The following is a 26,788-nucleotide window of genomic DNA, read 5'->3' as shown; positions in this document are numbered from 1 at the left end:
AGAAATTACAAGGTTTCAGGACCCCCAGTTTCTACAGCATCTGGGAACAAAAAAGGGAGGGCTCCAAGGAAGGACAGGTAGCAAATTGGTGGAAGACAGCCACCAACTGCAAACTGGTGTGTGTGTGTGTGTGTGTGTGTGTGTGTGTGTGCGCGCGCGCGCGCGGGAGGGGTGTTAGAGAGGAAGAACAGAGCACATGGCCACCATACATGGGATACTCAGGCACAAGGATTGCTTCATGTGCTTCATGACAGAGAGGCACCAGGGAATGAAATGGGGGGGTACCCCTGAAGGAAGGGTCTAGAGTTCCGGGATGGACAATATGGAGTTTATTCATGGGGAAGAGAAGCCACACAGTCCATTAGCAGAATAAGGACATGCAGAGAGAAGCAGATTCAGTTAGGGCAGGGAGAACAACTGGCAGTCACTACAGTGCCCATAGCTGTAGCCAATGTCAGTAAGGAAGGACTGTGAAAGGTAGCTGTGAGGCCTGGTAAACCCTGGAAGGAGTGCTTTAACAGTAGGAGCAGTAGTGAAGAGCATAGGTCCCCATAAGCAGATTCAGACACATTTAGTTCAATGGCCCCCGCTCTGACTATGAACTCTATTGAACAAAAGAGTTAATTTTAAATAATGAAGAGAACCATCTGGGGTTGCAGCAATAGTCATTTTTAAAGTCTCAAGTCTTTGGTCTTCTCTCCCTAGTTACTTATGGCCTGGTCTCACAAATGGGCTGCAGGCATTCTAGAAAGTGAAAAGCATTGTTCTTTTCTTCTGATACTACAGCCCGCAGGTGGAGGCATTTCACATAGGGCTTAGAGGAGGGTAGAGGCTTTCCCATCTTCTCTGGGCAGCAGAATGGATCAGGCTAGGAGTGAAAGTTTGTTGGGAGGCAGAAAGCTTCCCAGCTCTTTCCCCCTTATCGGGATGTTGCCTCTGAAAAGACACAAGAAAATATAGGCCTTTTAATCACAGATGATAATAGCAGCCAACGCCCAAGGAGATTCAACCACCCTTCCCAGAAAACCCAGCCTTCCTTCAGTGCTAGTTGATGTTGTGATGTGCAGCCAAGAGTAGTCCTAATGCAAGAACATGGTGTTCCTCCTGGAGAATTCACTCCTAGGCTTCAGGGGACTGGAACCAAGAGACCACTCCTCAGAGACACGCTTCCTGGGATGGTTAGCTTTGTCAATTTGCCACAACTTAGAATCTTTGCTCAACGAGAAATGTACATTGAGTTAGCTTGTGGGCATGTCTAAGGGATACTATCTTAAGTTAATGGATGTGGGGAGAAGCAGCCCACTGTGGGCAGCACCATTCCCTAGGTGGGGGTGGGTGGGTCCTGAACCATAAGGGAGTGGGATAATGGAGCTAAGCACAAGCAGGCAAGTAAGCATGCATGCATTCTGGTTTTTTTTTTTTCCTTTCTGCTTTTGACTGTAGATGTAGTATGATAACTGTTTGAAGTTCTTACCTTGACATTGCCACAATAATGGACTATAATCTAGATTTGTAAGATAAAAGAACCTCCTTCCTTCCTCCCCTAGCTGCTTTTTGCCAAATGTTCTCTCACAGCAACAGAAACAAAACTAGAACACCATCTGAATCCACAGTAAATTAGTTGCAGGTAAATCTTTGCTTGATACAGGGTACTGGGTAAATCCTGGAATCTCAGACAAGGTAACTGCTGTCACCTTACTGTAACTCCACACTACTCACCCTCTTAGTGACCTGGGGATTTCTTTTGGCTGAGGCTTTCCATCTGGGAAATAGTGATCCCCTGTAGGTATGTTTTGAAAACCCAGTAAGGTTGTGCTGATAAAGTATTTAAACTCAATGCTCGGTTCAGGGCTGGCACTCAATAAATGTTAAGCACCGTATCTTTTACAGATGAGGAACCATTCATCCATAAAGAGTATCCCATGGACCCAGGGTCACCCAGACAAATGCTGTGCACACTTATTGTCATGGACACATCCTTTCGGCATAGGATGCCAACAAGTCAGCAAATATTTATTAAGTGGCCATGAGCTGCAGGGTTCTGAGCTAAACATACCAAATTTATGCTCAAGGATGGCATACTTCCTGCCTTAATGGAATTCACTGCCTGACAAGCGTGTCTAGCTTTTCAAGGCCAGCCCAGCTGCACATAAGAGCTAGCCTCGCAATAGAAGAGACAGCTGCCGCCTCTGTGCCGTGGTGTGAATGTGCTAGGAAGTCTGCTTACAGTGGGCATTGCCAGGAAGCAGGGATTCAGCTCAATCCAAGGGCTTTGCATTTGCTCTGGAGCTTGTCTTCCTAGAGAATGGATTCAGCCCAGCTCCCCTTCCCCACCATCTTTCCTTGCAGTTCCCATTATAGATAAGGCAGTCTCTCCATAAGCCTTTATCTAATGCCTATGCTGTCCCCAACCAGAGCCTGGCTGAGGAGTGTAACATTTCTTCACGTCACCTAATAATCTTTTAAAATGCAAATACCTGCAACTGGAGCGATGGTGCAGTGGTGAGGGGCACCTGCTGCTACTGCAGAGGACCTGGGTTCAGTTCCCAGCACACACACGGCACCTCATAAGTGAGCATGAGTTCAGAAAGTCTAGCTCCAGGAGATCCAGTGCCCTCCTCTGACCTCAGTAGATACCACTGATAGCGTGCATGTGATGTACGTACATACATGCATGCAGACACTCATACTCATAAATAAGTGTCTCTGGGAATGGAAAAGGCTGGTTCCAACGAAATGGGTGTATTTCTACTAAATTTATATGGATATATAAATGTATGTATCCCCTAAGTTTTCTTAAGGAGGATGGGTAAGGCCTATCCCAGGCATTTGTCTAGTCCTCAGGACAAAATACATTAACATGGAAGGAAAGGAAGAAGAGACACTGAAAGGTCCAGGGATTCTGCTCTGCAATTAGCTCTCTCTCTCTCTCTCTCTCTCTCTCTCTCTCTCTCTCTCTCTCTCTCTCGCTCCATCCTCTTCTCTGTATGCTTGTCATTGAGCATTGGCCCCGAGGCTTCATACCACAGAAGCTGAGGGGCAAAGTGGAACCCAGACTTTATGGAAGGTCAGGCAGGTACCTTCTGTCTGAGTAAGGTTCAGGAGAGTCCCCCTTCTATAATGGCAGCGAGGTAAGGAAGCCAGTCTAAGATGATTAGAGAAGGCAGGGCTACCTGTGAGCGATCTCAGACATAGAGTACTTCCTGGGATCTTCAGTCAAACGACACTGGGACATGACATTATGATGCTTCCTAAGGCACATGTCCCCTTCAACGCTTCCTCAGGAGTTACCAAGCCCTGGATGTGTGACCCCAACATTCTCACCCTCAACCCTGATCAGGGTATTTTCATTAAGTTCTCTGTCCCAGTTTGTTTTCACTGTCAACTTGACTCAATCTGTATCACTGGGAAGAGGGAACACTCAACTACGGAATTGCCTAATTCCAGTTGGCTTAGGTCAAGTCTGTGGAGCATTGTTTTCATTGCTTATTGATGTAGAAGGGCATAGCCCACTGTGGGCAGTACCATCCCTAAGCAGGCGGTCCTGTGCTATATAAGAGAGCCCACTGTGGGCAGTACCATCCCTAAGCAGGCGGTCCTGTGCTATATAAGAGAGCCCACTGTGGGCAGTACCATCCCTAAGCAGGCGGTCCTGTGCTATATAAGAGAGCCCACTGTGGGCAGTACCATCCCTAAGCAGGCGGTCCTGTGCTATATAAGAGAGCCCACTGTGGGCAGTACCATCCCTAAGCAGGCGGTCCTGTGCTATATAAGAGAGCCCACTGTGGGCAGTACCATCCCTAAGCAGGCGGTCCTGTGCTATATAAGAGAGCCCACTGTGGGCAGTACCATCCCTAAGCAGGCAGTCCTGTGCTATATAAGAGAGCCCACTGTGGGCAGTACCATCCCTAAGCAGGCGGTCCTGTGCTATATAAGAGAGCCCACTGTGGGCAGTACCATCCCTAAGCAGGCGGTCCTGTGCTATATAAGAGAGCCCACTGTGGGCAGTACCATCCCTAAGCAGGCGGTCCTGTGCTATATAAGAGAGCCCACTGTGGGCAGTACCATCCCTAAGCAGGCGGTCCTGTGCTATATAAGAGAGCCCACTGTGGGCAGTACCATCCCCAAGCAGGTGGTCCTGTCCTATATACGAGAACTAGCTGATCGTAGGCCAGAGTTGAGTCAGTCAACAATATTCGTACATAATTCCTGCCTCTACATTCCTGTCTTTAATCCCTGCCCTGACTTCCCTTGTGGTAGACTATGTCTCCTCCCAAGTTGCTTTTGGTCATGGTGTTTATCACAGGAACAGAAATACAAACTAATATATTCTCTGAGAAGTTTGGTTTGAAGATTTCATTCCCCTGAAGAAAGTGTGGTTTTAAGTACCTTCCTTTACATACTTTAAAAAATTCTTTCTCATGGATGTGCTTTTTATGGTGTGAGTTTGTTAGAAGGCAAGTGAGATTTATTACCACTGTAACGTAAAATAGATGTCTATAAGGTGTTTCCAAGGAGTCGGAACTAAAGAAGGAAGCCCCACCCTGAATAAGGATCACATCATCCAGGAAACCAGGCACCAGAGTGAATAAAAAGATGATGCGAGCTCCAGCATTCACCTCTCTCTGGTTTCTGACTCTGGACCCTATATAAACAGCCTCCATACATTTCAGCTGCTATGCTTCCCCACAGTAATGGACTCTTCCCTCAAATGTTGATCCACAACATGCTGTGCTTTCCTAATGTTGCTTTTGTAGCAACCACGAGGAACACCACTAATACAGCAAGATTTGTTGAGGCCAAGGGAGCAGCCTGGTTGATGATCCAACCTATGATGTGGAAACCAACTAGGTGACATCAAACGCCTACCAGGTGCCATGTATGTGAATTTCACTAAAGGGCAGCTCAGCAAACAAACTGCCTACAGGAACCAAGACACAGTGGAGACATAGGCAAAGCACCTGCTCCCACCTTTGGGGAAGCAATCACCTGGTTGGCCGCAGAAAACTGAAACATGCCAGCCCTCGCTGTCAATGGCTATGCCGTGGCTGGAAACATGCATTTCTGCTGAGCATGGCTCCAGGTTGCCAAGAGTCTGCACCTGACAAGCAACCAGCAGGAAGGCTTTCTGATTGGCAGTGGGGGTCGGGAGAGCGGTCTGTATTTTTAGAACAAGCCCTGGTCTAGTCAGTCCTTTGAGAGAGACAGGAGAGATCAAGCCCTGGTTGAGCAGCCTCCTCTGTGGGGTTCCACCATTCTGATAATGCAATGCCTCTGCCTGCATTGGCTCTGGACACGACTGCATTGAGAAAAATGGGCACAATAAACTAAGCATGCAGACCTGGGGAGAGAGTTTGGTCGGCAGAACGCTTGGTGTGCAAGTACAAATTTGATCCCCAGAATCCACATAGAAGGCATGGTGACATGCACTCACAGTCCTGTGGCTGAAGAGGTGGGGACTGGTGAGTCTCCCTGGAGCTCAGCAGCCAGGCAGCCTAGCTCCAAGCCAATGAGAGACCCTGTCTCAAAAGGAAAGGAAATACACATGAAAAGGGGAAGAAAAAATTAAAACAACAAGCAAATAGAAGGTGGATAGCACCAGATTAGCAATGTCTGAATTTGGCTTCTGACCTCTGTACACATGTGCATGCACAGACATGCACGCACGTGTACACACACACACACACACATGCATGTTGTGCACCCACATGAACAAGTACCCATACTCATATACACACACTCACATGCACAACAAAATACCTGAACAGATTAAACAAATGAAAAGACTAAAGGAAAAGAAACACACATGCTGTTAAGGAAGAGCCTTCCCCAGATAAGCAACGCTATTTCCTGGAGATATAACCCATGAAAACAGAAGATATCTGTGATACACGACTCAAATAAGTCAATATGTGGCATTAGCCAGAAGAGCTACTGAATGTTCTAAGGAACTCAAAAATCCCAGTAAACAAACACTTGATGAGCCACCAGTTTGATTTATACTGTCACAAGAAACAGACACGGGCATTAAAGTTTCCACACTGTGACAATTGGCTAGTCATTCCCATTTAACGTGAGCCAGAAGCCTCCTCCAACCTAATGGTGATCATCAGCGGTAACTCACAATCACAACCATTTACTGAGCATTTACACTGTGCTGGGCATTGCTCCACCGCTTCAAAGGCACTCTGTGCCTTCAGTGCAACAGCAAACGCTTACAGAGAACTCTCTACGCACCAGGCATTGTTCTTTGGGTTTTATAATCATTAACTTACCCCTCACCAAAGCCCGGTGAGTTAAGCATGGCAGCTCCACCTCCCGTGGCTTCTCCTCCTGCAGCTTCAGTTACTTGTGGCAAACCACACTACAGGAATATTAAATAAAAATCCCAGAAATAAGAAGCTCGTCGCTTTTCCACGGTGCTCTGCTTCGGATGGTGAGGAACTTCCTTACCGCTTTGCTTAGCCCCATTAAGTGAGGAGCAGTCGTTCACCCAGCGTAATGACGCAAGGAGGTACCAAGGCACAAATCACGGGATGTCACTGTTGCCCCAGTGCTAGGAGGCCACACTGCAGGAGATACAGAAAAAAGCAGGGGCACAATCCACTGTCTATACCCCTATACGTAAGGAGGACATCATCACCATTTTGTAGAATCGAGATGCCGTTAAGTTAAACAGCTTGCTCGAGTCTGTGCATGTGGAACAGTCAGCACAAGGACTGAGCTCTCCACAGCGATGCCCATGCCCTCAGTGGTTAGGTCACAGTCATGGAATTCAAGGTCCCACCGTGAAATAGGTATTGAAATTGACCTCTTTTGAGGTTTACACCAGTTGGAGCATGGAACTGACAGAGGACAGACCTAGAGGGGGACAACAGCTGGACTGTAAAACCCGAAAGAATAAAAAATAAAAAATTAAAAAAAATAAATAAATATAATAAACATACACACACACACACACACACACACACACACACACACACAAATCAACGTTGCAAGGAAGTGACAAAGCCAGAATTTGAATCCAGGCCTTTCTAGCACCAATGGATAGGGACCAGAGATCAATGTCATCTCTAATATCAGTTGTGACTCTTTGATTGTGCATAAATGATCATGCCTCCTTGTTGAATACCAGGTCAACCTTTATGGTTGACCATGGATGCTATCAAGAGCAACGGTGCTTATGCTCAAGTTCTGGGGGCGCTGATCCTGAATTGTTACTCCAGTACCTAAAGCCACAATATCTTTCCCATGCTCCCTGTCACATGAAAAGCTTCCCTTTGGATATGAGTGAGAAGGTTAACTCTGTCCTTTCCACAGTCTGTTGCTGTCGATAACCAAGTGCTCTTCGCTCTCTATCTTGTGATGCGCACACACTTTGTAATGAGCTTTCTTTCTTTGGCTATCCTGAGCGCATTTCTGCTACCTTTCATTACATAGTTCAGGCTTTGCATGTTTTACATCAATTTTAAATGTGCTAGGAATGAGGCCCTGCGGCCGAGCGTGGTGGCGTGTGCCTGTAATCCCAGTAGCTTGGGAGGCTGGGGCAGGATTGTGCTTAAGAGTTCAAGGCCAGCATCCTGGGAGTCAGGAATGAGGCCCTGTGCTTAAGGCCCAACACTAATAATGAGTAATAATAATAATAATAATGATAATAATGATAATAATAGTAATAAAAAATATAAAAAGGTTCTCAGTAGCAAAACAATTTAAGGAGATGCATTACCTGACTTCACCAACTGGTTATCTTTGAGGAACATCACATGGTGATCTGACCTGGACATAAGCACTGTACTGTGCATAGTTTTACTAGCTATACATTGTGTGGCTGACACAATGTTTCAAAATCAGATGCTCAAATCTGTGCATGTAACTCACTACAATAGCTACAATGTCACTAGGTATAGCTACAATGTCACTAGGTATAGTTGCAATGTCACAACGTACAGACACAATGTCACTAGGAGGTAGGAGCATTTTCAGTTGCATTATCATGTTAGAGGACCACCGTCATCTGTTTGGTCCATGCTTGATCAGAATGTTGCTATAGGGCACATGGTGGTACTTAATTTATGTGTGTCCCTCTTGTGTTGTAAAGATAACCGTAGGCTCTTTCCTTAGGGTTTTGTGAGGCTTAAATAAGATGGTGTCTGTGACTCTGGAAGAAAAAATACTTGACAGACGATGCTCTGTATTAGCCAGAGCTGCTGTCTTTCTTTCTCCTCCATCTTACCTTTCCCCTCTTCCTCATCCTTATTACTGTTGCCTCTTATTACTATAATTAAAGGCTAGTGTTTGCAGGAAGTTAATTTTGTCTTATGAGTTGATGGTACACTCGTGGTACTAAGTATTTCAAGTGGTTTTAATCGGAGTAAGAACTCCTTGGTCTCTTCCACTTTAACTTCACCAGAGTCTTGGGTAAGTAGCATTGTTCCGCTCAATATGATCTAAGTAGCCATTCAAGACTTGCGTGATACCTTGGTGGTGTAGGGACCCTAGAACATCCATGAACATGTGATAAGAGATTTGGTGAGAGCATGATTATCACAAAAAGAGGAGAGAGAGAGAGAGAGAGAGAGAGAGATAGAGAGAGAGAGAGAGAACAACAGGGGGGGGGGCTCAAGGGAACTTCAAACACACAAAGTCATAAAGAAGGGCTGACTTTGAAGTACAGTGCTATAGTCCCATTAACTCATGCAAAATAAAAGGTAAGGGCTGAGGAGGTGAAGAATTGTTTGGATCTTAAAGATTTCTAGCTAAAGGTCCATCTGCTATGGGCTTAGTTCTCAAGCTGTGGTGCTGTGCAGAAACAAAACAACTTTCAGGTGGTGGCGCTTATTGGAAGGAACAGGTCACCAGAGGATGCTTTGAAGAGCATATTGGTAACCTGCCCCTTTCTTCTGCCTCTTTTCTTCCAAATCGGAGGTCAATGGACTCCTGTCACATGACCTTGCCATATGCCTTGTACCACCATGAGTTCAAAGCAGCAGGGGCAGTAAGCATGCACAGAAGACTCCGAAACAGTGAGCCAAAATACATTTCCCTCCTTCTTTCATGTATTTATTAAAGAAGGAATTTAGTATTTAGTAGAAGGGGGCTGACTGGCATGGGATGCTGTTGAGTGTGTGGATGACAGTCTGGGTTAGGATCATGGAAGCCTGTGCCAATCTCTGCTCAGCTAAAAACACTGGAGTGCTTAGAAGTTCTGCAGCCTCCCGTCGGATGCACATTCTCTGGCTGAAATCTGTGTCTCTGGCCGCCATGTTTGGACTGTGCAGACTTCGTTTTTCACTGACCTCCACTAATGTTAGCTGTTTGCGTTATCCGCCAGGGCTCCCAGCTGTGTATTAAACTGCAACCCCCTTTGTTATGCATCCTGAAAAATGGTCTTCACTATTGTAAGTTGTGGTGAGAGAGGCTTTAATATCTTCTTGATACGATAACACCTGAGAAAAATGCCATTGTCGTATATCAGTGCTGGACTAGTAACAAATGTATGAAACTGAGTCTCCTTTGTTTTGTAAATTAATTGACTGACATAAAAGACTACCCTATTGGATTCTAAATCATATAGGTAGCCGGGTCTCTAAGAGGCTAGCTACAAGATAGCTTCTGATAACAGTGCCCAAAGAAATATAATTGGAAAACTCTGGAAGGCCTGAATAATGCCAGATGAATAGGATACAATGAGATGTAAAACGGGGAGGGGAGGAGGGAGGAGGGAAAGAGGGGAGGAAGGACAATGTCACTCATGGTCAGATGAGTAACAAGTTACTCCAAGGCGTAGTGACTTAAAATGGCAGGTCCTGATCACTGCAGAAATGTCTCAGTGGTTAAGAACGTGCACCTCTCTTGCAGAAGATCTGGGTTCAGGTCTCAGCTCCCAAATATGGTGGCTCGTATTCTGTAATACCAGCACCAGAGGATCTGTCTTTCTTCTGGCCTCAGAGGGCATCTGTACCTCACGTACACAAACCTACCCTCTCTCACACACCTGTAATTAAAAATAAAATCAATAACAAATATGTTGAGGGCAAAAAGGAAACTAGAACACTACATAGGAGTGACCTTGAAGCAAGTAGCCTGATTCCTTAAACGCTGTTTCTTAAGAACCTGACTTTCTTCACCCTGGTTCTGTTTTCCTCAAACAACCCAAATATGTGTACAATTATTCATAGCTTCAGAGGTTCTGGAATTTGGGAGCAGCTTAGCTAGATGATTTTAGTTGATGTCCCTTGTGCAGTCACACTTGAGATGTCAATATATACTGTAGTTATCAGGAGAAGCTTAGGCTAGGGAGTGTTTTCTTGGCCACACATGCACATATGTGGCTAGCACACTGTCATGTATAACATTTTCTTTTGGCCAAATATATGTACCAACTTTGATACCAAGATGATCCCACAGAGGCACAAATAATCAAACAGTCATGAGCTGAAGCCATTTTGATTTCTGGATGCGACAGAGAGGAGGGGCGAGTGGCAAAGGAAGAAGAGGATGCAAAAGGTGAGAAAAGAAAATTGCTCATCTGAGAATTTGGTTTTAAAAAGTGACACTGGATTGAACTTTAGGGACAAAATTAAATCAGGATGGCTGATTGTAGTGGGGAGCTAGTAACGGCCACGCCATTGAATGAGCCAGCTCATTTCTCAGCAGCTGTGGACAGTGTGTGCAGGATTCAGGTCAATGGTCTGACTTGCGATACTTCAGCTTGGACACATGGCCTTCCTGTAAAATGTGTCTGTCAGGAAAAGATACCAGGCCATATAAGTCAAACTCTTGCTAGAGGCATATTGAGTTATTTGCCAAGAGGAGAGAGACAAAAGCTTGCCCTCAAGAGAAGTCCTTTCTACGGCATGGCTCTGCTCACTGATCTTTCTCGCTCAGTCAAGATCTTTGTATCTGTGCATGACTGACACATCAAGGGCCTTCCATCTCCTCACCAAACTCGCACACACTCTCACCTCACAGAAGTACCATGACGATTTAAGGCCCCTTTGTCTCTTGGTTCAGTGCGGAGTACACATCCTAGGAGAGACTTTGTCCCACTGTTTATTTGGTGGCCAGGTTCCTTTATCAAATGCTGCTCCTCTCAGAAACTGTATCCTACCAAGCCAAGACTAGAGTTATTTTCTCCTAAGAAGGCAGGTTCTTAGTGCAGACAATACTGAACTGGAGGTGGTCTAGCCCCACTGATGAACTACATCTCCCAATCCTGTCCTCCTTCATATCTAACTAGTGGGTCTTGTCATTATGGGACTTGGGAGCTTCCTCTGGCCCTAGAGTTCCTAGAGAATGGAAGGAAGGTGTCTGGCATCAATCCTAAACCTGTCCAGCAGGGCAGGGAGTCCGAGTGCACATGCCCTTCCTTGCTCTTTTGTCTCTATCTTAGCTGGCACCCCGGCAGGTCCTTTGATTCCACAGCTCACTGGGAGTGTGTGAGTGACTTTGTATGGCTTGCCTCTGTTTGTGCAGATGAGCATCCAGTTCCACACACAATAGAAGAATAGCAGCAACACAAATTACAAGTGTTCGGATGCATCATGCTTTGATTAAATAAGAAATGTGATCAGCTGAGCCCAAAAACCCAGAACTCGAATTCCGTCAAGAGCAAAGACGAATGAACAGAGCTGCAGTGACATCTGCTGGTCCCTCCCACAGAGTGGCTGGTTTCAGTGCCACCAGAAGTCGGCGGTGGAAAAAGATACCAACGATGAAGAGTCTGTGTGGAAAATGAATCTTTAAAGCATGCCTTTAGGTAAACACATATTAAGTTTAAGTGTTTTTATTGGCATGGTTGAAATGAGTAAACAAAGCATTACTAGGAGAGAGGACTGAGAATGGCTACGGGAGGTGATCCTAGCGGCAATGTAAGAGCCCAGGCAAGCCAGTGTCATGTACGGTCACTGATGCTCACCCAGGACCTGACAGGCAAACAGGACCATGGAGGACGGGAGATGCATGTGAAAGAAAGAACGCCACTCAAAACTCTGAGTCTCAGGCTATTGACGTCCTCTTCGTATTTTCCAGAAACTGAGGTTCAGTGACTCACCCTCTGGCTCATGATGTCTTACTTGGTTTCTCTGAAAAGCCTGCCTTCCGCTGTGACGCTGCCATACATTAGAAAACATTAAGATGTAATCAGAAATTCCCTAGGGGCCAGGCTTTCTGTGGGATCAATAACCTTGGTCACCCTCTTGGCTTGCATTCGGGCAAATCTTCAATTATCAATGTTCATTGTCCTCTCTACCAACAACTGGAGTGATAACTTGCTCTCGGACTCGGCGTTCTGAATACAGGATGCCCAAAGCTGCCTCCCTGGAGGCTAAAGAGAAGCCCAGCCAGGCAGCTCCCCACAGCCCCGCCTCTCTCGGCCATCACCTTTTGTGGAAAGGGCAGGGGTTTTGTGACATAACCCCCCCACCAAGCCGTGTCACAAAAGCAGCCGTCATCAGGGCCCTGGATAATAAAGACTGTTCTGTTTTCAATAAAACACAAACCACAAGGATTACATATTTTCCCCCTAAGCGTAGCCCTAAACGTTTGCCTTTGGTGGATGGTGCTCACGAAAACAGATTCGAAGGCTGTCCTGACACTGCCACTTAGCACAAAAACTAGTGGACATTGTGTCTTTCAGAAATTATTGAAATTCTTTTTTAAAGTGATCTGTGTGTACCTTAGCTTCTGGGGTCTGGTTGACAAAAGATGGCCATTGCGTGGTGAACAAAGGGGCTTTTTGTAGCTGCTTCGTGCTTGGTCTGTGGGACTGCTCATCGTCGGGAGGCCTGGCTGTCGTCGTCTCGCTGTGCTGAAAGCATCCTTACCCCACATCTGAATAAAGGACAAAGAGACTCCCGTCTAGGCAGCCTGCAGAGATGTGCACATCTAACAATAACCATGTATTGTGGGGAAGTATAAGTGTGAACAGACTGCACTTCTCGGAAGCTGAGCTGTGTTCCAGCTATCCAGGTTCCCTTTAATGACTCTGAGGGACAATGCTGCACCCACAATCTGCAGCACATTTGATAACACACCCTGGAGCCAGCACCTGTGGAACTCATTTAACAGACACAGTCAAGCTGGGGGTTGGCTCCTAACTTTCTCCTTCCTTCCTTCCTTCCTTCTTTCCTTCCTGCCTTCCTTTCCTCTCTTCCTGTCTCCCTCTCTCCTTCCTCCCTTTCTTCTTTTTTATTCCCCTCTCTCTCCCTCCCTTCTCTCTCACTCTCTCTCACCCTTCTTTCCTGTCTTTCTGTCCTGTCTTTCTATCTCTGTGTCTTTTTTCCTTCCTTGTATTTTAAACCACAGAGTTACACCCTGGCTACACACCTTACCTCATGGCTCAGGCCTGGTTATGTATGTATCTATGGGTCCTCAATGTTTAAGCAAGTTTTTTTTTACAAGTGGGGAGGGAGTGATAAACTAACTGACTTTCATGACGATTTCAATTCACTGAACCAATTCCGGTGAACTAGTTATGCCCTGGATAGTTCTCGGTGGTGAGCGACTTATAGATCCACAGCCAGGTTGACGCATTTCCCCCTCTTGGACCCATCCATCTGGTTCTAACAGCAACATATCCATTATTTCCATAAATAATGCTAAGGGAGGTAGCATTGGGTAGAATCCAGACTCTCTTTTCCTGCATTTCTCCCTAATTACAAGAGGTTGAACACCTTCTCCTCTGTACAACTCTACCATGATACATCTATTTGCAAGAAGAGGAACAGATTTCTAGAAACTTCTCCACCTTCTTGTGAACACTGTCATTAGGTTCTTCAGTATCAGTAGGGTGTCTTGATGGTCCTGTTGTCTGAAGCCAGCCTATAGCTCAAATCCTTTGCAATGATTAAACAGCTACTATGAATGGAGCAATGTAGGTCAGCAGCTGAATGCTAGCATAGGATTTGTAAAGCCTTGGGTTCGATACTCAAAACACAAAATAAAATATAGAACTACTTCGTCATTTCCATCTACACAGACCAGCATCTGGTCACGAAAAGTCCTTTTTGAATATCCTTTTTGTGCTAAGTTCTGGCCCAGCCACATACACCTAACATTGTAATACTTAATATTTCTGAAGCCAATGGGGTAGAAACACACATCAAATTGACTAGAGAAAAGGGTGTTATCTGTGCTGTGGCAACACAGAAAGGGGACATTTTAAATGTGTGCCAAGTTCAGGTCAGCAAATTTTCCAAATGGAGTACACTTCAGAGCTAGCCTTTGCAGGGAATAGAATTCATCACATAAGGAAAGAAACCCATAACAGGTATGGGAAGGCAGGCACCATCAGTGAAAACAACCGGAGAAGACCTGGATAGGTAGGAGAGAAAGGTATCTCATGAGTCCAGCCGAGTCATGCCTTGGGGAGCATTTCCATTTATGGGGTTCGGTAAGTTTGACAATCTGTTTTATTTAAGATTTGTGGAACAGCATTTGTATACAGAGGATTGTCCAACATCTTGACTTAGAAGAATTGAGAAGAAGCCATCTCTGCTTTCCATATCCAGGACCCGTGAAGAGTCCACTGCACATCAGACTATCGGTCTCTCTGTGTCTCTAATTCAACCCACATGATAAGCCAATAAAGGCATCACCCTCCCAAGTTCACAAGTGAGAGAACAGGAACCCTAAGAGCTAATGAGGATTTCCTACAATCAAGTACATGACCCCCCTCCACACACACACACAGCTGCAAACAGAATACTTCAGGTTTCCTGTGACAATCACACCAGAGGGAGAGAGAAGGTATGAATATCTGGGGTGACCATAGATCCCATTACCACACAAGAACAATGACCCTATAATATCTGGAAATTTCTAATGAGGACAGGAAACTCCTCAGAGATACACTTTGTCCCTCCTGTGCCCTCTTTCTTCTCCATCCCAAAGTCCTCCTTCTTTTTACACACCTTCTCCTCCCCTACAGAAGCCCCTGCCTCTGGCCCACATAAGCAAGGCTCCCAGCTTCTCTCTGGACCTGCCATTGCCCATGGACTTTGGCATGGTGGCATTTCTTCCCCAAATCCTCCCCTTTCAGGCACTTTCCCAGCAATACAGAGGGAAGTTGAAAGCTACATATTCAGGAAAACACTGGGAGAGAGTATCAGGATTTATTCCTAACAGTGACATTGTTTTCTAGGTAGAACAGCTCTGACACAGTAGCTGTCCTGAGTTAAAATACTTAAGACAATGCACATGCATGACCCTGTGAAGGTCAGCCTCCTGCTGACAATCTTCCTCAGGTGATAAGCTCCATTTTTAACTCCCAGTCCTCTCCTCAATGATCTCTTCACCCCAAATGAAGAGGCCAAATAGATGAGCTGTGGCCTCCTGCAAAAGACTCGGTGTCCCCCAAAAAACAGAAAGCAAAGGATACTCAGGAGTCTCTTAAAAGCTCTCTAAGGGGCAGTCTGCTTACAAACAGAATGCTCTATGACAGTGATTCCCTTTGAGAGTCACTGGCCCTTTTATGTGGGGCTGCACACCAGATATGCTGTACATAAGATATGTGCATTATGATGCATAGCAGTAGGAAAATTACAATTATGAAGTAGGACGACATAATTTTTATGGTTGGGGGTCACTGTCCTCAGGCCCTTTAACAGTCATGTCCTCAGAATGTGTGGGGCCCTTTGTTCTCAAAAAGAAGAAAGGGGGTGAAAGGAAGGAGGGAGAGAAAGGGAAGGGATTGAGTAGGGGGCAAAGAAAGATGAACTTAACAGCTAGCTCTCTGTTAGAGCAGAATGCTTCATGTATGTTACACATATACAAGAAAACTCAAGGCTAAGATGGTTGTAAAAGCTGAATTCAGATCTGGACACAGGTTGGACACCCCCAGAACTCTATGGACCTAGTTTATGCCCAAATTCCCCAAGTGCGAATGTCTTTTATGTTTGGTTTTGTACACTCAGAGTCCCCTAGGGCAAGGTCACACCCAATGCCAGTCTGTAGAGCCCTATTCTTTCAGACCCTCGGGTGTGTTTGCTCATTGCCTCTTTGGTCTTTGAGTCTTCAGTATTCCTAGAACATTGTGTTTCTGAAGCCGTAATCCTTCACATCACAGAGGGAAATAGAAAAGGAAGACGCTGGAGGGAACATAAAGCGAGACAAAGACGAGAGACTTTGTCAGGAGTTTTAAACTTTCTTATTGAGTTAGAAGCGGCCCTGGGGAGAGGGTGTTTTAGATGTTTGGGCCTTCTGGGCTCACTGTTGCCGTGGAGAAGAAAGAGTGTGATGATTTAAAAGTGGTTGGGACACACCAGGGACTCAGGAGAAGGTGACTATCTCACAATTGCTCTTTGATGTGGGCATTAAGGCTATAACTGATATTGTCATCATTTACAGACTCTGTTTCCTTCCGAAAAGCAGGAGAAAATTTGGCCTTTTGACTAGAAAGAGAAAAGTTTCCAGGCTTTTCCTTACAACCCCTTGTCCCATGATTCTCAGCGTTAGACAAAGGGCCCGGGCACTTAAGGGAAGGGATTTCTAATTTATTATCCACTCACCTGTCCTGTGCATTTGGCCAACTCTTCAGCTCACTGACGTTATACTGGTAACCGTTCATAGCTTGAGCAGGAAATATGAGGACTTCTGAGGTAGCAAAGTGGCAAGAACATTTGTGGTTAGGCAAACATTCTAATAGGCAGTCTGCAGGGAATTAATATCAGGATCCACCCTCCAAAGAAACCCCAATCCACAGATGCTCAGGCCTCTGTGTCAAGGTGTTTGCACAGAACCCGCACATGCCTGCAAGATTGCTTTTTAATTGTCTCTAGATTAGTGAATAGCAAATTTGAGGGAAAGGCTGTGTAAATGACTGCTGTTCTGTATTGTTTAAGAGATAAAGACAAAAAAAAAAGTAAAGTATGTACATGTGTGTGCTCTGAATGAAAATGGCCCACACATGCTCATAAGGAGTGACACTATTAGGAGGCGTGGCCTTGCTGGTGTAGGGATGACCTTGCTGGAGGAATTATGTCCCTAGGGTGGGCTTTCAGGTTTCAAGTGCTCAAAGCCAGGTTCAGCCTGTTTTCCATCTGATTCGGATGCAGAACTCTCAGCTATCTCTGCAGCACATGTCTGCTTGCCTGTGGCCATGCTCACCGACATGATGGTAATGGACTAACCTCTGACTGTAAGCCCGCTCCAGTTAAAGGCTTTCCTTTAGAAGAGTTGCTATGGTCATGGTGTCTCTTCGCATCAATAGCAACCCAGACGAAAACAAGGTAAATGCATATATGGACTATTTATTTATTTTCCTATTATTTATACATTAGTGTGGATGCAGGTGTGTGTGTGTCTGTGTGTGTGTGTGTGTGTGTGTGTGAGCAATGAGTGTTTTCTCAACACTCGCCATTTTATTTTCTTGAGACAGAATCTCTTACAATACACAGAGCTCAATGAAGTGGTTAGAGTGGCTGGTCTTAAGCCTTGGGCATCCTCCTGTCTCATTCTTCACCCTCAACAATGCATACATGCACAATTGCTCCTGGCTTTTAGTGGGTGTTCTGGAGAACTTAGGGTCTCACACTGGTAAGTCATAAGCACCTTACTGACTATACCATCTCTCCAGATCCAGCGATAGTTAAGAAAAAGACAGTTTCAATCTGCTGATGTTGCATCCAAGCATGCAAAGCCTGCAGGTACAGAGGGCTGGCTGAATGGAGATGGTAGCACTGAGGTTGAACTGTAAGGATGAAGGGGCAACAATGCTGGGGAAACGGGATGAGACCTAATCTCCCTCAGCTAATAAACAATCCACAGAACCTATGTGGTAGATTTTCCTCTGTCTCACTTCTACTATAAATACTAAAAGTCAATGAAAGGGGTGGTACAAAATGGTTGCCGGTTTTATGAACATCAAAGGGGTCATCGTCAATGGCTACCTGGCTTAGCACTTGGTCACCTATGAGATACTTTCTATATCTTCTGTTGCATTTCCTCAAAACTCAAATGTTGAAATCATTCAACCTAAGTGCCTCAGAGTATGACTGTACAGTTTTGGTCTGTATTTGAGGGCTCCCCATCCACAGATTCAACCAACCACAGCCAGAAAGTGTTTAGTGGACAAATGCATCCACATGAACATGTGCAGGCCTTTCTTCTTGTCATTATTCCCCAATAATTGGTATAGTAGCTCTATAGGTGGGAATGTGCATGAAGTATGAGAATATTCTGCCACTTTATAGGATCTATATATCTGCACATTTTGATATCTGTGGGACATACTGAATCAAATCTCCTTTGATATCAGAAGAATAACTATGTTTGAAAATAAATCCTTGAAAGATATAGTTGAATTAAAAGGAATATTTTTTAATGTAGCTAAGGAGATGGTTTGATGAATCAAATACTTGGTGTGCAAGCATGGTGACCTGAGTTCAGAGTCCTAGCACCCAAGTCAGGCATGGAAGGGTGTGCTATAATCCCAGCACTAACAGTGAAGACTCCAGGATTCCACGAGCTTGTCAAATTGGTGACCTACAAGTTCAATAAAAGACCCTGTCACAAAATTTAAAGTAGAAAAAGATGGGCAAAGAATCTAAAATGGGTCTCTGAACTCTACATATGCACACACACACACACACACACACACACAAACACACACACACACACAAGCGTGCACACTATTATTGCAGTGAGCAAGTGCTAATCCAATATGACAGATGCTCTTTAGGGAATAAAGCAGCTCATAGCCATACACAGAGGGAAGACCATGTGAAGAAACAGGGAATAGGGGACCATCTATTTACATGCCAAGAGAAGAGTCCTCAGAAGAAAGCAACCCTGCTAATACTTCGATCTTGGATTTCTAGCCTCCAGAACTGTGGACAAACAAGTGTCTTCTCAGTCTATAGGGCTTTGTTATGGTGGCCCTATGAAGGTATTACTATGCCTGTGGTTTTAGACTAAGTAAAAACAAATAATAAATGAATCAACCAATAAATGTTGAATCATAGAAAACCAGAAATCTGTAGATATTAAATTGAACAGTTTACATTATAAAACATACCCAAGTATTCTGGTACTATCCCTTTCACTGATGCTATCCAGGTTTCTTAATGTCCCTGAGCACTAGATCTCCTTGGTGAAATGAAGACACTACTACTTGATTATATGCTATGAACTTGGAAACTGTACATGATGGGTCCTTGGCATATAAACATATGGAATGGAAACGTATGACTCATATGGTTCCTATCCTATATTGACGCTAAATAAGAAGAGAAAGAGATACACATAAATGGCTAATGAAGAGCTTCCTGATGCTATAGAAACTTGTCCATATGTATCTATGGAAATACATGCACATGTTAAGGCTGCCTAAGGCTAACTGTTGAGAAAGGATCTGGCAAAACCTTAGCAAGGTGACAAGATGGTCTTAAGATTCACACAAACAGAAGGCTTGGGCATAAAGAAACATATCCGTAGGTAAGGGTGTCTGGGTGTGCATGGCAGAGAGCAACTGGGTTTAAGACAGGACAACTAGGTTGCTATGAAAGCCATCAAGGTCTCCAATGATAGGCTAAGTGATTCGGGCTTTGCTCAGTCAGTCATTAGGGGTCACATAAGGTTTCTTAGCAAAGGCATGGGTACGGATGGATCTGTCTTTTAGAAAGCAAACTTAGAAATCTGTGATGAGTACTACTGAATGGAAGATGTATGAAAGGGAAGGCATTGAGAACAGCCAGCTGGCAGCAGGCACCTCCGGAGTCTCAAGGAATCATCAGAACTGGTTGGATAATAGATGTGAACCCAGACTTTAAGTAGTGATAATAATTGTGACTATTTTGTGGGACAGAAGACAGAGGGAGAGAGTTTGTTTGGTACATGTCAATGCTAATGAAGTTTACCAGGCAGTTTCGAGCAATTAGTTAATATTACACATAGCAAGCATATGGCACCAAGTAAGTTTCTTAGTGGGGAATTTAAGATGGTAATTAATTAATTGATAAAGTTCCTTCACTTAATATAAAATAGCTATTCATTTAAATTCAACAACCAGCCAAGCAGAAGTAGGAAATATCACCACAATCATTTCACTCCTTCTTGACTATAGTCTCCACAGATAATTTTGGTGGCAATGTGAAGAAATATGCAGACTACAGCAAGGGTGTTAAATTCTGTAGGCATGGCTCTTATAATTCTACTGACAAAAATGTAAATAGCATCAGGTTAAGAAAACTGAATTGTGAACATCTCTACCCCCCAAATCTCCACCCAGCCCCCAAAAGTAACATTCCTAGACAGGAAGCTAACAAAGAGAACTTTAAGACATGTGACTGAGATGAGGAAATTAGCTCCCCACAGTGGATGTCTTCTGATGGGGTGTGGGAGAGGAACAACTAAGTTCTATTTCAAGAGCAGGCCACTGAGGGTTTGACCATGCTCCAGTGAGTATATAAATAACACAGATCGGACTCGTTTTTATTTTAATTTAAAAACTTGGGGGGAGTCACAAGGGTGTGGGCAGATTGGGGTGCATGATGTGAAGTTCTGAAAATCCAGTACACTACATATGATATATATGTGTAAAACTTATAACATTATATATATATGTATATATATATATATAGTATTGTGTATTCTTTACCAATATGCTTCCTCCTTTCTCTGTACTCTGTACCCCTTTGAGCTCTCAAAGCCCATATTTGCATGTATTGTACTGCAGAAGGAAATATTTACAAGCCTCTGTCTCCAGTGAGAGCTCACAAGCTCGTCTTTATCATCCATTCTCCAGAGCCTAGCACAGTGCCTGCCTGGCTACAGCATTGTTTTCATTTTCATCTTAAGGTAGGGGTGTGTGTGTGTGTGTGTGTGTGTGTGTGTGTGTGTGTGTGTGTGTGTGGTGTACTATAAACTCAGAGCAGAAAGCCATTCTCTTTTTAAGGTAAGGTGCTCCCCTCAATAAATGAGCTGACACAATCTAGTGAGAATCACACATATTTGTTTGCCTTGAACAAGATCTACACAGAATCTCATTGTATGAAGGTAGAAAGATGCTTCTGCCTTGGTTCCAGTGGTCTGGTGTACCCGGGCTAAAATACATATGTGAACATGTTCAATGCCACATTCTTCAACAAATACTGAAACTTCTTCATTGTATTTTAGTTGGTTTGCTATTCAGAAATAGGGAAGGAAATTGCACAGTTGTATGACATAGAAAGCATCAATAAAATGGCTAGGTGTCCTGATGTCCAGTGTTGTCAAGCTTGGTGTAGCCAGCACATGGCTTTTTCTCATTTGTAATCCTCTTTGTCAGGTGGCAGTAAGACCACATCATGCTTTTAAACCTAGATTGTTTTGCTCTTCTACTGAGTCTCATGGGATTTGGGTAATCTTAGGATAGACAACTTAGGAAAGCACTCACGTTCAAAGGTACTTGATCCTCTGGCTTAGGTTTTAGTTCTATTTATAACTTACGTGTGAGTGTGTGTCTGGGTGGGTATATGCCCTATGTGTGTAGATGTACATGCAGCCACCCCTCCCTGAGAATGCATTGGATCCTCTGGAACTGTGGTTAAAGGCGGTTGTGGCCTGTCTAACATGGATGCTGGGAACCAAACTTGCGTCCTTTGGAAGATGGGCAAGTGCCCCGACCTATTTTTGAGAGCATTTACAACCTGTTACACTCAATCCATTAAGTCCCTCTAGTCCTCATCAGCCCTACATGATAAATGCCAGGTATGTATGTATGTATGTATGTATGTATGTATGTATGTATGTATGCCTGTTGGAAGAAGCAGAAAAATCAGTTGTTTTTCTGGACTCTATCATACAGGAAGTGAGCTTGAGACTACATCTCTCTGATTTGCATCTGGCTTTAGCTTTTTTACCATGCAGCTCCAGTTGACTAAGGCAGTACCCAAGCCCTTGCCTCATCCACTTTCTCTGAAAACAGCAGTAGCTTCCAACATGAACTGAGAACTCCAAATATGTCAACAGATGACTAAGAGAGCAGTAATCATTAGCTGTGGCTCCAGAGGGAAGATTTATAAATAGCAAAATAGGGCTATTTTTGCACCTGTAGAACAATAACATCAGCAACGGTAATAAGGATAACAGCGATCTACTTCATCTGTGGAGAAAACGTTATCAAGACATCTCCACATGTGTGATCACGGCGAGGCAATGGGAGGCTCTGGGGCGAGCAGGTGCAATATCTTCACGTTGGTCCTATGGCCCCCCAAAGATCTGTGAGACTTCCCAAGAAACACCCAAGGGGTAATGACAAATGCTGGATAAATCATTCCAAAGCTATTACAGAGAGACTCACTCTGCCATATGGAAAAAGTGGTCAGGGAACAATTAACTTCAACAATGTATATTGCCCCTGGAAACAAACCTGAGCTAAGCTGCCACCATAAGGCTGACTGAAACCTCCATCAATTAGTCAGTAATAATGGCCATGGTTTGAAACCATAAAAACTTAGAAAAAGTAAAATAAATGCAGGCCATGAAGTCTTCTTGAAATGATTCGACAACAAATTTTGAGGAAGACACACTGAGCCCCTGCTTCCTGTTTAATGGATTTCCTTCGCTAGCTTAAGGAAAGCATATGTTGGAGGAGCGTGAACGCTCTAGTGTCGTGAGGGTAATTGGCACTGGAATTATTGCAAGTGTTTAATAAAAGAACCCTTGTTTATGAAGTGCAGAGTGTGTAAAACAAGCTACAGAGGATGGGACGCAGGCTTTCACTGCTCCATGCCACCAGCGGTGTAAGCGAGCAGCCATGCTGTAAATCATGGGCTGGCCTTTGAAAGAGAAACAGAGAGATCGACACAGGAATCACTTAAGACCACAAGCTAAGTTAATCCAAAACATTCAAATATAGCACACCCAAGATAGTCACAGATCAACAGTTTCAGGATGTAACATCAACAGTTTACTACGTGGTCAACTGGATGAGGTAAATAGAACCTTGGGCAGAGATAGAGCCTGGAGCCTTGTGTTTGAAGAGCAGTCTGGGTACCATGAAACCAAGATGTCCCTCCCAATCAGGGATTCATTAAGTTTGTCATTTAGGGACCCCGAACATTGCGCTATCTTAAAGAGACTTTATGGTTTAAATGTAAAACATTGCCTTCAAGGTTTATCTGGTGCATATGTCTTTCCCTGGCTGGTCGCAGAAGGTGGTCTGCAACCCTACCCTCGTTTCCTGCTTCCTGTCTTCCGGCGGTCAGCAGTCTCCTCCTTCACACCTTCTGGACAGCAAGGGCCTAGAACCAACAGGGCCAAAGAATCAGGAACTGAAATCTCAGTGAAGCAAAGTCTGCAAATCTTCCCTTTAAGTTGTTTTTCTCAGGTATCAGTCATGGCAGCAATGAAACTGGATAACACAGAAGAGTTATACATGAAATCTGTTAGCGTGATTACAAAGTACACCTTTTTAAGACCTTAATTTAACTTGTGTATATCAACACAAGCATACCTATGTGTGTAGGACTGTATTATTGTGTGCATGTGATATATATATATATATATATATGTATCTTTCATATATATGATATAGATATATATCTTTCATATATATATGATATATATCTTTCATATATGTGACATATATATGATATATATCATATATGTGACATATATATGATGTATATACATATATCATATATATATATCTTTCATGTATCTGAAGCCCAGAGTTGATATTAGGATTCACCTTATTATTAGAGCAGACTCTTGATCAAACCCAGAGCTCACTGATATGCCTGGTCTCATTAGCCTGCTTGCTCTGGGGATCCTCGATCTCCACCTCTCAAAGGCAGGGATTTTAGGACTGTTAATGCTGCCTAGTGTTTGCTTTTATGTGGGTATTAGGGATCCGAACTCTGGTCCTCACAGATGCACAGCAAATACTTACCCACTGAGCCATTTCCCCAGCCACAAACAAGGTTTATTCTTAAGGCCATGGAGTTGACAAAGACCATGGGTTTCCTGATCTATGAAATAATTAAGAGAGTCCAATGACAGAGCCAATATTAGAATATTTCTTCAGAACACTTGCACCACGTTTTCTTCTCCCATGATCAGCCCTCTGAGTTTAAAAGAGATATAAAATGTAAAATACTAGTTGATTATAAGAAAAACATGCATCCAAGTTGTGAGATACATTTAAATCTCATTAAACTAACTGAAAAATTCATGAGCAATACATGGATAATTTGTTTCTTATTAAAACATTAAACTTGTAGAGAATATTTAGCTGTTCAAATGTCAAGTAACGGGATAGCTATAGTAAGTTAATTAGCTACCAATTCATTGCTAAAGATACTTAATTGACATTTAATAAGCATATTAAATACCAATTAACCAACTATATTTAGAGCTAACTATATTTAGTCAAAGCTGTTTTGTTAATTGCTTGCTCAGTGTCTTAGTATCTATGGTCAATAGATTATAACCCAATTAAATATATACATTAATGTGTTTACATATATGTCTCCCCAGTGGGAACATTATCTGGATGCACATGTGAGGCTTTAACCATTGTCACCCATCTTGGTAAAGACAACAACTTCCAACAAGTCACCCTGACTCAGAGCTGAATCAGGCTGGAGAGGATGTCAGAAATGTGTCTCTCTCTTGTCACGGCTGAAAGCAAGGAGCCTCAAAGGTTCTGCCAAGTAGAAGCACAGGGCTTCTGGGGGCTGGGTCCACCATGCCCTTTGAGACCTGTGCAGAGGGGCCTTGGTGAACTCTCAGAAATACTGTTGATACTACGCTTTGGTAGAGGGAGGAACAGACTTGTTGTGATAATTGCCTCCAGGATCTCATGGCTGCCCTGGGCTCGAGCGCTCTTGGCTGGCATTTTTTTTGGACTGTTTGCTGAATAACATTGTCAGTCACATGCTGGGGGAACGGGATTGTGTATTCTGGTCACAACACTTTCCTGCAGACTTGATACTCAGCACAATAGAGGAGAGACACGTGAAAAGAGAGCAGGGACCAAAACACATTAACCTTGGGCCACTCTTCCCTGACCCCATGAAGGCATTTAATAGGTTTTGTAGGTCCTGATGTGGGGCACCCTTCCTGAGGTTTAAATATGCAGAAGCGCTGAACAGTGGCATGAATCAGTTATCAGAGGGCTGAAGGGCGATGCTGGTGGTCCTGCAGGCAAAAAGCATCCAACATGGCCAGACCATTTAATCATTGCCTAAATCCAGGTGAATTGATATTAGAGAACCTTAAAGCTTGGGAGGTTCTTTCAATTGTAAAATAATTAACAGCTGCACCTCACGTTCACCGAGCTTCTACAGAGCAGAAATCCAGGAGTATGAACACATGGCTACATTTTTATATTAACTGTACAAGTCAGCCATTTGGCTAGTGAAGTAGGCAATTAGTTTTGAGTACTCCAAATAAAGGGAAGAATTGTTTTTAGGGAAGCCTGAAATCCAAAGTCCAGAGGAATAGCTGAGCCAAAAGCTAAGAGCACCATAGTTACAGAAGACAGAAGACAGCGACAGGCACAGAGAGATCATTGCCTGAATCGGGGTGAATTGGTATGATAGAATCCCAGAAATGCCAGTCTTACTACAGCCAACACTCCTAATCTGTGGGAGCCACATTCCAAGATCCTCAGTCAGTATATGAAATTGTGGATACACAGAACCCTATAGGCACTCTGACTGCTACAACAGCCTTGACCACCGAGTACCAGAATTAAAGCAACTTCCTAAGCCTTAGTACTGTCCTATATCATTATTGTTGTGTTTTGAGGCAATTTATAGGTAAAGAGGGTCACCTGGATATAAGCAATATGAGGCCTCATTGTCAGTTTAATAACAGAGATGGCTGTGCTACTAACTAATGGACAAGCAACCTACACAGTATGGATGCTTGTCACAGAGGGACGATTCACATCCCTGACCCGATGGAAAAGAGCAGCTTGGGACGTCAATGGGAACTTGCAGCCTCGGAACTGCTTATCTCTGTAATTCTCCATATACTATACTCCGATTGCTAGTGAATACGGGTTACTGAAACGGCGGAAAGTAAAACCATGAATAAAAAGAAATGAGGGTGGCTTGGCTCTTGCCTTCCATCGTCTTAAGGTACTACTGGCCATCTCCGAAGGCATGACCTCAAGGAAACTGGAAGGATAACTATAATTCAAATAGATCAAGGCTGGATTTCTGGGTGACAGAATAAGATGAGACACAGAGTGATCAATGAGACAGTGATCATTTCAAAGGCCAATTGTTATACAGGCTGCATTTACAAGGAAATAGGTTGAGAGGGCTCCTGGTTATGGTAACTCTGGTTTATCTGTCCTCCATCCCACCCACCGAGCGACGTCTCTGAGGACCTATTGTCACAGATAAATCCGTGGTTACTGGAAGGACTGTATCTATGTGGAGCAAAGGCCGACCTCCTTCTTCAGTGACTGCTCCAGGCTCGGATGGGAATCTCCCCATCATCTTGAGACTTGGCAGCATGTTACCATGCAACCACGCCTTAAGCTGTCCCAGGGCGGGGTTAAAAAATGCAGTTTAGCTCACTTGCCTCTTGCCTTGTTTTTTTCATTGCAAGGATCTGTGCACTTTGCGTGTTTTCATTAATGAATGACTGCAGTTCGCCTGTGAGCTTTGTTTGAAGATACCACAAAATGGAGGAGAAAATTCAGATCCATAGGGAAAGTCTTGTTACCCTGGATAAGTTTGATCAATGAGGGAAAGAAAGAGTTTGCATGAAAATTTAAATTCTCCAATATGAGATGCTTTTGGGTAAGCGGAACACTCAAGCTAGGGTTAGTAATGAATTAGTTAACACA

General features: G+C 44.0%; 1 long non-coding RNA gene across 1 annotated transcript in view; it reads right to left on the bottom strand.

Annotated features, from left to right (window-relative positions):
* Positions 1 to 306: 306 nt before the first annotated feature.
* LOC147999662 (uncharacterized) overlaps positions 307 to 26,788 on the bottom strand; it is an 88,698-nt gene continuing 62,216 nt past the window's right edge. The window contains exons 2-3 of the long non-coding RNA XR_015643105.1: positions 16,509 to 16,593; positions 307 to 936 (exon numbers count right to left, since the gene is read on the bottom strand). This is a non-coding gene — a long non-coding RNA (uncharacterized LOC147999662). The remainder of the gene's footprint in view (positions 937 to 16,508; positions 16,594 to 26,788) is intronic.

Source organism: Rattus norvegicus, chromosome 18 (genome assembly GCF_021556685.1).
Source record: "Rattus norvegicus strain SHRSP/BbbUtx chromosome 18, alternate assembly SHRSP_T2T, whole genome shotgun sequence".
Classification (NCBI taxonomy): Eukaryota; Metazoa; Chordata; class Mammalia; order Rodentia; family Muridae; genus Rattus; species Rattus norvegicus.
Note: the sequence above shows the minus strand (reverse complement) of the source record. Positions and strands in the feature narration are given on the sequence as shown.